Source organism: Hibiscus syriacus, unplaced genomic scaffold (assembly GCF_006381635.1).
Source record: "Hibiscus syriacus cultivar Baekdansim isolate YM2019G1 unplaced genomic scaffold, ASM638163v2 tig00112131_pilon, whole genome shotgun sequence".
NCBI classification, from domain to species: Eukaryota; Viridiplantae; Streptophyta; class Magnoliopsida; order Malvales; family Malvaceae; genus Hibiscus; species Hibiscus syriacus.
In genome coordinates, this window is record NW_024063261.1 from 396,637 (window position 1) to 408,846 (window position 12,210).

Below are 12,210 nucleotides of genomic sequence, written 5' to 3' on the forward strand. Positions count from 1 at the left end.
GATCAAAAAGTTTATCAAATTTCCACTCTTGTAAAAGAGAAGATATTTAAAATTAATATCTAACATAGCTTGACGAGAAGGAATATGTTCTTCTCTAATTTTGTAAGAGTCGAAATATTGATAATACCAAAAACGATGATTTCTAGGACCAGGATGATTGAAGCATGAATTTTGGATAGTCAAATTAGGATCAATGGGATTAGGATTAGGAATTGGATTTTGAGGATTTTGAGGTGGATTTGGTTGACGGTGTGAGCGACTAGATGATGACCTAGCACATTTAGGATTGGACATAGTTTAGGAAATCGGAATAGAATGGATAACCTGCAATTTAGAAAACACATGTATGCAATTCAATCAATCTCAAAACTCAATTGAGTCCTCAATATTTCAAGGTTCTCTAAATCAATCCTAATGGGCAAAGTTTTTGAAAACTTTTGAAAAATAAGGTTTTGAGAAACAATATATGTATAGTTTTCATAACAACATAATTCAATCAAAACACAATAATTTGGAAATCAACATTTTTTTTTATTTCGAAAATTTGGAAAATTCTTGTGTTTTTGATGAAATTAGTTGTAATATCTAGTTTCTAATCACTAAACAATCAATGTCCGATCTAAAGTTCATCCTAGAACTAATTAAAACTAGTTCTATGTTCATAAATGGATGAAATAGAAGTTTTTGAAAAATACCTTGAAGGATTTCGGATTTGAGTGAGATTAGATGAAGTTTGCACGTTTTTGATGATTCCAACAGGTTTAGAAGATGATTTTTGAAGTGAATTACGATTTAAAAACGTTGATTTGAGGCAAAGATGGAGATTTGAGAGTATAGAGGGTGATAGGCGGCAAAGAGAAAAGAAGAGGGTTTTGAGGATTTTTGAGGTTTTGCCCGTGTTATAACCAGTACCGCAGGGGGGTATCGATTCCCCTGTGGGGGGAATCGGTTCCCTCATGGGGGGATCGATTCCCTATGCACCAAAATGCTAAAATCTGATTTTAAACACCCAAAATGCTAAATTAATTTCCTCTAGTGGTATTAGCAACTCATGTATTGAAAATTAATCATGTTCAAACAATTAAATTAATCTTTAAACGATATTTGAACATAAAATTAATTTTTCATCAAGAATCATAAACTCCCCCTAACTAATAGCAATGAATGCAATCAAAAATTACTATTATAAGCATTTTTCATTTATTATTAAAAGTGCTAAAATTATTTTAAACACTAAGTGAAGATAGGTTAGTCAAACCTAATTATCTCCTAAGTGTCCAAAATCTTTCCTTGTCTAAAGGTTTTGTAAAGATATCCGCTAATTGGTGCAAAGTATCAACAAATTCTAGAACTACATCTTCATTAGTGAAATGGTCTCCAATGAAGTGATGTCTTATTTCAATGTGCTTAGTTCTAGAGTGTTGGATGGGATTTTTAGTGAGACAAATAGCACTAGTATTGTCACACTTGATAGGAATGGTACCGACTTCAATTCCATAATCAAAAAGTTGTTGTTTCATCCATAAAACTTGTGCACAACAACTACCAGCTGAAATGAATTCGACTTCAATAGTAGATAATGCAACACAATTTTGTTTCTTTGAAAACCAAGAAATTAGCATATTTCCAAGGAATTGGCAAGTACCGGAGGTGCTTTTCCTATCTAATTTGCATCTTCCATAATTCGTATCAGAAAAAGCATGCAAGCTAAAGCTAGAGTCTCTAGGATACCAAAGTCCTAAACTAGGAGTGTCTTTAAGGTATCTAAAGATTCTCTTAACAGCTAGTAAATGTGATTCCTTAGGGCATGATTGAAATCTAGCACATAAGCAAACACTAAACATAATGTCTGGTCTACTTGCAGTTAGATAAAGTAGAGATCCATTCATTGACCTATATAATTTAATATCTATACATTTACCTCCTTCATCTAAGTCAAGCTTTGTTAAAGAGCTCATTGGAGTGTCACGAGGTTTGCCATTTTCCAGTCCAAACTTCTTGAGCATATCTTTGACGTACTTAGCTTGATTGATGAAGATGCCATCTTTTCTTTGCTTGATTTGAAGTCCCAAGAAAAATGAGAGCTCCCCCATCATGCTCATCTCAAACTCACTTTGCATAAGCTTAGAAAATTCTTGGCAAAGAACATCATTAGTAGAACCAAATATTATATCATCAACATAAATTTGAACTACTAATAAATCTTTACCTTTATGCTTTAAAAACAATGTAGTGTCAACCTTCCCTTTTGAAAAACCTTTTTCAATTAAAAAATTTGACAATCTTTCATATCAAGCTCTAGGAGCTTGTTTTAAACCATAAAGAGCTTTTGTCAATTTAAGAACATGGTCCGGAAATTTTGAATCTTCAAAACCCGGAGGTTGTTCCACATACACTTCTTCCTTTATAAAACCATTTAAAAATGCACTTTTAACATCCATTTGATATAATTTAAATTCATGAAAACATGCAAATGCTAATAACATTCTAATTGCTTCCATCCTAGCTACGGGAGCGTATGTTTCATCATAGTCTATGCCCTCTTCTTGAGTATACCCTTGAGCAACAAGTCTAGCCTTGTTTCTCATTATATTACCACTCTCATCAAGCTTATTCCTAAATACCCATCTAGTACCTACAGTAGATTTATTACTAGGCCTTTCAATTAATGTCCATACTTTACTTCTCTCAAATTGATTTAACTCTTCTTGCATAGTCATAATCCAATGTTCATCATTTAATGCTTCTTTAATATTCTTAGGCTCTATGCATGAGATAAATGCAACATAATTACAAATATTTCTAAGAGAAGATCGAGTTGTTACCCCTTTGGATGGATCACCTATAATTTCACCATCCTTGACATAGTTGTACTCTCTTGGATAAGATACTTCCCTTTCTTCAATGGTTGGATTCTCAAAAGGATCATGAGTTTCCTCATTTTTTGTTTCTTCCTTTGATGATGGTTCTCCAACGTCATGTCTAACGTCATTTGTATTTATAACACCTACATCATCATTCATACAAGAATTCTTCCTCGGAAGGGGATTATTATCGAAAACAACATGTATAGACTCTTCTACAACTAAAGTTATTTTATTAAATACTCGATAAGCTTTAGAATTTAAGGAATAACCCAGAAAAATTCTTTCATCACTTTTAGCATCAAATTTGACAAGGTTCTCTTTACCGTTGTTTAAAACAAAACATTTACATCCAAAAGGATAAAAATAGCTAATGTTAGGCTTTTTATTTTTGAAAATTTCATATGGGGTTTTTTTTAAAATTGGCCTAATCATTACTCAATTTATAACATAACAAGCGGTATTTATGGCTTCCGCCCAAAAAAAATTTGGCAAATTATTTTCACAAAGCATGGTTCTAGCCATTTCTTCTAAAGTTCGATTTTTCCTCTCAACAACTCCATTTTGTTGAGGGGTTCTAGGTGCTGAAAAATTATGGCTAATACCGTTAGAGTTACAAAATTCAGTAAATCCAAGATTTTCAAATTCAGTTCCATGATCACTCCTAACACTAGTTATAGAGTAACCTTTTTCATTTTTGGATTACTTTTGAAAACGTGATGAATTGTTCTAATGCTTCATCTTTAGTACTTAAAAATAGAACCCAAGTATATCTAGAATAGTCATCTACCAAGACAAATGCATATTGTTTTCCACCCAAGCTAGTAGTCCTAGTTGGCCCAAAAAGATCTATATGGATCAATTGTAATACTCTACTAGTTGATACGTCATTAATGGATTTAAAAGAAATTCGCTTTTGTTTTCCTTTAGCACAAGCATCACAGATTTTATCAAATTTAAGCTTAGGCAACCCTCGAACTAAATCACCTTGAATTAGCCGTTGCAAAACACTCATACTAGCATGTCCTAGTCTCCTATGCCATAACCAACTATCATGTTCATCCTTAGCAACTAGGCACAAATTAGTCATATCAATAGAATCTAAATGCACCATGTATATGTTTCCTATTCTATGACCAACAAGCATAATCTGATTAGATGCAATGTCAATGACTTTACAACCATTAATATCAAACATGACATTGAATCCCTTATCACAAAATTGACTAATACTTAATAGATTATGCTTTAATCCATTCACATATAAAACATTCTTAATTTGTATGGAAGAGGTATTACCAATAGTACCAATACCTTCAATGTGACCTTTTGAATCATCACCAAAAGTCACTTCTCCTCCATTTTTGGTGTTAAGCTTAATGAACCGGCTTTTGTCTCCGGTCATGTGTCTTTAGCATCAAACTATCAAGGTACCATGAGTTTGAATTTGTTTCCCGTGCCTTATAGCAATGCTCTTTTTCCTACAAACATAGATTAATTTCTAATTTTTGGTACCCAAATTCTTTTGGGTCCATATTCATTAGTTTCCAAAATTCTAGTCCCCTTAGGTATCTATTTGTGTAGGATATCCTTATCTGTAGTAGTAATGAGCTCTTTAAGAACCCATATACTTCTAACGATTTTTCCATTAAAGGTTCTTTGGGGACCTCTATGATTATAGTTTTTAAAACGTTTTCTAACAAAGTTGGATTTAGAATTTTCTCTCCACATTCAAAACGTTTTGTTCCAACTTTATCAAAAAAAGCTTTAAGATCATCAATTTTCTTTTGATGATCATCACTGACCTTTGAAAGTAAATTTTGTAAATCTAAATTTTTCTTTTCAAACTCTTCTAGTTTGATTTGCAAATCTTTGATCTTACTTTCAAGATCGTTGTTGGTTTTGGATATGAGCTTATTTTCATTTTTCAATTTTGAAACATCTTTTTTATATTTTAAAAATAATTTCTCATAATCCGAAGTCAACCCATTATATTCCTCTAATAGATCATCATAGGATAAATCATCAAAATCAGATGAGTTAGAGGTTACCTTAGAATCTTCCTCGAATGCTATCAAGAACAAGTTTGCTACTTTTTGTTCCTCTTCATCGGAACCTTCTTCGTCGCTCCATGTAGCCATATGAGCCTTGTGCTTATTCTTTGATTGACCATTTCTCTTCAATTGTGGGCAATCATATTTGACATTCCCCGGTTTTTTGCATTCATAGCAAATGATTGGGTCCTTCTCTTTTGGATCATTTTTTAGGCCTTCATTTCGTTTGAATTTTCTTCCTCTGTAAGGTCTCATCATTTTTCTGAACCATTTGGCAAACAATGCCATTTCCTCGTCATCGTCATCTTCATTCGAATCGCTCTCATCTTTTGTGGATTTGAGAGCAACTCCAATATTTTTCTTCTTCTTCTTCTCCTTCTCCTTCTCCTTTGGTGTCTCTTCAATCTTATCAAGGTCCACCTCATCTTCAAGCATCATTTCATGATTGAGGAGTGACCCAATTAGCTCTTCAAGAGTTAAGGACGTTAAGTCCTTAGACTCGATGATTGTCGTCTTCTTTGATTGCCACGATTTTGGGAGGGAGTAGACTAACTTCCTCACAAGCTTTGCATTTGAAATGATCTCTCCATATGACTTGAGACCATTGACAATCGTTGAAAATCTATCCGTCATAGCTTTGATATCTTCATTTGGTTTCATCCTGAAATTTTTATAGCTATGTGTTAGAATACTAATTTTAGATTTCTTTACCTCATCGGTACCTTCATGAGTAACTTGAAGTTTGTCCCATATTTCTTTGGCGGTTGTACACGATGAAACTCTTCCGTATTCATCTGGTCCAAGAGCACAAAAAATGATATGGATGACTTTGGAGTTGAGCTGGAACATTTTTGTCTCTCCTTCACTCCACAATCTTGGATGAGTGAGAGGCTTGATGTATCCTTCTACTACGACATTCCATGCTCCCATGTCACTTGCTTGAATGAAGTACATCATTCTATTCTTCCAATAGGCATAGTTAGCTCCATTGAAGAAAGGAGGCTTGTTGACGAGCATCCAATCGAGACCGCAGTCGAAGTTTGAAGCGGAGGCCATTGATGACTTTGATTATCGATATAACTCTTCCCGAATCGACTCAAGAGGTGATTAAACCTTCAAATGAGTTAGGCTCTGATACCAATTGTTGAGTTAATCGATTGACGGAATCGGCCAAGAGGGGGTGAATTGGCAATTAAAATTTTGGTGGAAGCTTTTGCAGAAAATTGAAAGTAATTGCACAGCGATTTAGAGTGGTTCGACTTTATCAACCAAAGTCTACGTCCACTACCTTAGCTATTCACACTAAGGATTTTCTAACAAATTCACTAATTTGTTCTTTCTTTTGAGGACAAAGAGTAACCTTACAGCTCCCTCAAGAATTATACCCCAAATTCTTGAGCACACTCTTTTTCAAAGAGAAATACACAAATTTGCAAACTTACAAGGAAAACCTCACAAGGTAAGATGTTTGCACAATTCTAGAACAAGAAAAGAACACTCACAAATAATTACAAATGAGAACAAATGGTGTTCTTTGAAAGCAAAATGAATATTGAAAGGAAAATTGGCTTGATTTGCACAAACTTGGTGTTTGATGCTTTCTCTCTTGTTTCTCTATGATTTCTTATTGATCAAAGGCTTCAGAACTTGTTTAAATACACCTTGAATCACTTCTGAATATTGGGGATGATTAGTGAAGATCATATAGCCATTTTAGTGTGAAAACAATTAATAAAACAGGTTGGAGCGTGGGGGGAATCGGTACCCCCTATGGGGAATCGATTCCCTAAGTGTAAAATTCAAATATTTCAACCGTTATACAAGGGGGGAATCGGTACCCCCTCGGGGGGAATCGGTACCCCCTTGGGGGGAATCGGTTCCCTCCGAGCATACTGGAATTCTCGGAGCCAAACCATTCAGGGGGGAATCGGTACCCCCTTGGAGGGGAATCGGTTCCCTCTGAGCAATCTGGAATTTTTGGCTTTGAAATGGTTCGAAATACTTTGTAAAATTATTTTGAAATTATTTTAAGATTAAAACTTAATTTTACACTTGAGTAAGGATTAAAAATGATTTTTGAAAGATTTGGAGTAATGTTTTGATATTCGAATAGTTATATCGAATATACTTAGAAAATCATTTGGAAAATCTTAAAATTCATTTAACTTAATTTGTTATATCGAAATATCAAAATGTTTTCAAAATATGAGAGAGGATATAAGAAATATATGTGTTACGTGATATATGTGGCATATGTGAATATGGGAAATGATATGAAAGAGAATGCTCATGTTATGTGAAATGAGAGCTAGAGGTATAGTTGGTATGCCAAGAGTCGAGGGTTACCTATGTCCTTCGGGATATATGGACAGGTCCTTCGGGACATAGATTTCATATGCCACTCAGTGGAATTATACGAGCTATAGTGACAGCATAAGTGCACAACCTCAATGTACTCACATATCTTTAGTTCTCACATGTGTACATGGGCTAATAAAAAGGTTAACAAGAATACTATATGAAATATGTATATGTGATTTGTATTATGGAATGGATTACAAGATTTATGTAATGATATGTATTGCTTGGTTAATGTAGGATATAGTAATTATTAAATGTTATGTATACGCTTATATTAGTATAAAGATTAATGATAAGATTTGTAATAATGGAAGTGATTATATATGAGCATGCATGAATGGATATATGATTGGGTGTGATATCATAATATTTCATGTTCATGCATGGTTAGAAGTTAGAGTTATATCATAAGTTTTATATGCCTCACTAAGTCGTCGACTTAGCGTGTGAGTGTTTTACACGTAGGTTTCGGAAAGCGAGAAGAGAAGTGAAGAGAAACAAGACAGGTTAGCATATCCTTTAGGAAGTTCATATCAGAAAAGAAACGAGTAATATGCATTTTATTTATTGTAAATATAGTTGGCATGTAATAATAGAATTGAGTTGAATATGCTCTTATATGCTTTGTAAAACTAATTGATTTTAAATAAATGAAAAGTGATCATTTTCTTGAATTGTGAAATTAACTTTTTAGTTATTTCGTAAAGAAAAAAATGTTTGAAAAGTCAATGTGACGCCTTGGTCTCGGACCCGGGTCGGATACGGGTTGAGAGTGTTACACATTCTCTGATTTCCCCAATCCTCTTGCTCTGAGTCTTATATCTTCTCCTTTGTGCATGACAATACTCATTCCATGAAAGGATCCTTGTCCCCAAGGATCAAAACCTAATAATTGTGCTTTAAGCACAATATAGTTTACCTCAATGACGTTTTCCAACCTTAAGTTCATCCACTGCAGGTTATTGTACTTCTTCTCCCTATGTTTGTCAAACTTCATAGTAGATTGAACCTTCAATTGTCCTTTATACCCAAACTTGAAAGGCTCCAATGAGGTAATGTGTTGATCTCCAGATTCCTTTTTAACAAACTATCATAATTCACTGTTTTCACATTCGAGGACTCATATAACAAGTTATATGCTACTAACCCCATGCAAAGTAAAGAAATATAGGTACCATAGACCATTGTTGCCAGCCTTAATCCTTTTCGAAGAGCAAGTGAGGTTTGACGGTAAGACCAAAACTTCAGGTAAATTCTGTCATCTGTCTTTATACCTCTGTCTGTCAATTTTATTTTAGCAAAAAAATTCAGTTTTGCTTGAATCTTCTGAAAAAAATTTAGATTCAAAAGTTGTTGTTTTGGTAACTGATTGTTGTTGCTTTCTTTGTTGACTTCCCATATAGTTATGGCATTCCCCTTCCCTTGAAATGATCATTGTCTCCAAGGATCAAACAATTTCTTCCTTACAATGATGTGCATCCCATTTTGTTCAGTCTTTGTGGAAAAAAATTGCATATAAAACTCACATTTCTCGAGCAATGCCCTTTCCAGTTTAAGCACCCACTTGGTACCAGTTTGATTTGTTGCCTCGGATTCTAAAGATAAATCACTTGGCTCCTTGAAACCATGATTAATCCCAACAGACCTTGAATCAAGTTTTGAATAAAGAAACTTGTTCAAAGCATGAACTTCAATGCATGCTGCTCCAATATCATCCAAGTCTCTTCTTACATCACCATTTGGAAGCACATCTCCAGAAAACCTAGGAAGTGTGATCTCTAACAAGACCTCGATAATCTGATTTGAATAGCCATCTCTAAATGCATAATGACGGGCCATTATGCCAGAGAGTAAAGTAAATTTGGTGACAACAACAGTAGCAAAATCTGACATGGCAAGAGATGCGACCTCCTTAATAATCATAAGCATATCTTCTTCAACTCCAAAGTTCACGCTTAGTTTGCAAACCATGTTTTCAACTCACATAATCTTGTCCAACATTGTTCCTAACTTTTCATGGAAAATATTCCCCTTCAGTTGACTACAAAAAACCTTAAATTTTTTAATTTGTATTTAGCTCATAGAAAAATTTGGCATTTTCATATCGAGCTCTAAGAACAACTTCATTTCCTTTTATCACCACCATCTCATTTAATTGCTCCATTTGCCACTGCAATGAAATAGGGCAACAACTTTCTATTATCATCATTAATAGGAAAATACTTTTGGTGTTTATGCATAACCATAGTCAATTGATCGCCCAGAAACTCTAAGAAAGGCTCTTTAAACTTTCCAAGAACTGAAATAGGTGCTTCAACAAGATTTACAACCTCATTGAACAAGCTTTCCTGGAAGACAATGTTCCCTTTGACACTGTTTGTTAATAAATGTGAGTGCTCCAAAATTATTTTCTTTCCATCCTTAATATCAATTCCAACACTCTTTATTATACTAGGATAAGATTTTGCACTTTCTACTATAATAGCAACTTTTGGAGTATTACGAAGACCATAAGATAAGTTTCCACTCAAAATCCAAACAAGTGCAAATGGAACCACTGCATCTCCGTGGAGGGACATGATCCAACGAATATGTCTACTGAAAAAGACCTGTGAGTTCCAGCGCATGGACTTCAAGAAAGATATTTTAGCAAGCATTCCAGGTAACTCGTCAGATAAAACCTCCAAAGCAATTCGGGAAAATTCTTTTACACAAGCATTAATATACTTTGTTTTACCATTTGTCTTTCTGAACATAGAGTCTAGTGGAATAACATATCTGTGACAAAAACCTTCAGCAACCTTTGTAGAATTTCCCTGTAGGTCAAAGGCTTTCAAAATAGGAGGTTCCCGAACCTCAAGTTCATTCTCGGCTTGCTTAAGAAATAGATTTTCAACAGATATAATTACTCTCCTATGAGTGCCAAAAGAATGTATGCCACCATGATTCAATCTACGTTTATCCAGAAGTTATGACACTATATATTTAAGTTGCTGACCCGCACTAGCTATAACATAAGGTGGCATCTCTTCAGTCCCAATTTCAGGTACAAATAATCTTGGATCATGGTGTACATTTCTCAATTGATGATGATTTCTCCTCCATCCTGTATCATAGTATGTGGCAATTCTATTTCTTAGTGCATCTGGAATCTTCATTTGATTTTGAAGTTGATGTCCCTGTTCAAAATTTAACTCAACCCTCATAACAACCTTGTCATCTTTTATGGTTTATTTCTGCTACAGCCGTGAATCAACCTTCATGGAACCGGTGATGGATGGGAATACCACATGATCTACTTTCGCTGACATTTTATCGAACACTTGTGAAACATCATATGTTTCTTCTGTTGTCACTGATAATATTTTTTTAGGAAGAAGGGTTTAGACTCACCAAGTGAAAGCTGACCCATTTTTTTCTCTCCGTGAATTTGCTCAGTTTTAGGGCTTAGTGGTTATTGATCATCTGTCCTTCCTGTCAAGTCCCTTAGAATCTGTTCCAAACAACACTTGTTCATTGCAATCCTTATCTCCCGTACTGATTTTGCTTCACTGGCTTTAATAAGTCTTCAATTTGTTGTTGAATCGCAGAAAAAACAGAGGATGCAACCATTGCTTTCCAGGAGTTGTGCCTTTGATACCAATTGTTATTATCTTAAGAGAAATAGATAATTATCGAGGGAAAATAGAGAAGAGAAGAGAGAATTCATAAAAGAAACGTTCATTCAATACTTTCCTAAAAATCATCTCCTTAGTACATGGTCTTATTTGTTTACAATGTACCCATAACTAACCCTACAGCTGGAGTCCTTGTTGTACTGGGTATAATAACCTGGATGAATAAGCAAATTGTTTCCTATCCTTAGTGGGCTATAGAACGTGTAGCTCATTCCCAATTCTAAATGCTTAACTCATTCTTGATTTCCCTAATTCTCTTGCTCCGAGTCTTATCTCTTCTCCTCTGTGCATGACATGCTACTCCTTGGTAGACTACTTTATGTGAAGCTTCGTACTCAATCCCCATATGACAGATATACATGTTTCATTGGATAAACTAAGTCCAAAATTATTTAATTATAAGTTTAATAATAAATAAAATATTATTTTACAAGTAAATTATACAATTAAAATATTATTGCAAATAAATTATTATGTCGTTAAAATTAAAACGAACATCTAATGTGTCATAGTATAATATTTTTTTAGTCTGTAAAACTTATCCATGGAATACCTTTTGCGATCGAAAACGAGTTGACTAACGCTATTATCGAAGGCGATGCTTTGTCCGTTGTAAACAGATTTACAAACCTGCATGAAGGCGTCTTTGTGATCGGATTAGAGCTCAACGAAGCACACGAGGTTATGACGAACCTGAGTGTATTCAAAACGACATTTAACTCAACGCTATTGGAATTTAAATGAATTCCTAACTTTAAAAAAAAAAACGACACGTGAGAAGGCCAACATCGAATTTCTCACAAAAATTTTGATTGCTAATTGTTTATATGAGAAGTCAAATAGGTTCACCAACAATTGCTTTTAGTCTAATGGTTAGGATAATTGTCTTCCATTAACAGACCTGGGTTTGAATCCTTTTAAACACAATTTTGTGTCTCCATCTTTAGCTTTTTTCTCATATTTGCTGATTTCAAGAATGCTCATTAATCATTTTATCATTCAGTTATAACTGAAAAAATAAACAACTTCATACACTTTCCGCTCAATTATATAAACCCGTAAACTTTTCTAAAATCTCATATCCTGTACCTTTTTAAAATCTCTCGCTCACAGCTTCTCATTCTCGAATCTCATTTAAAGAAGCTTAGAGAGTACCTTGCAGAATATCTTGATGAATATTTTGTTACTTTTCAATAACACTAATGATTATTTTCTTACTTTCGAAATGTCAGTAGCGAAAAGAAAAATTTACTC

At 34.2% G+C, this 12,210-nt stretch overlaps 1 pseudogene; it reads right to left on the reverse strand.

Annotated features, from left to right (window-relative positions):
- Window positions 1-8,710: 8,710 nt before the first annotated feature.
- LOC120174952 lies at window positions 8,711-10,437 on the reverse strand (annotated as a pseudogene).
- Between the last annotated feature and the right edge of the window lie 1,773 nt (window positions 10,438-12,210).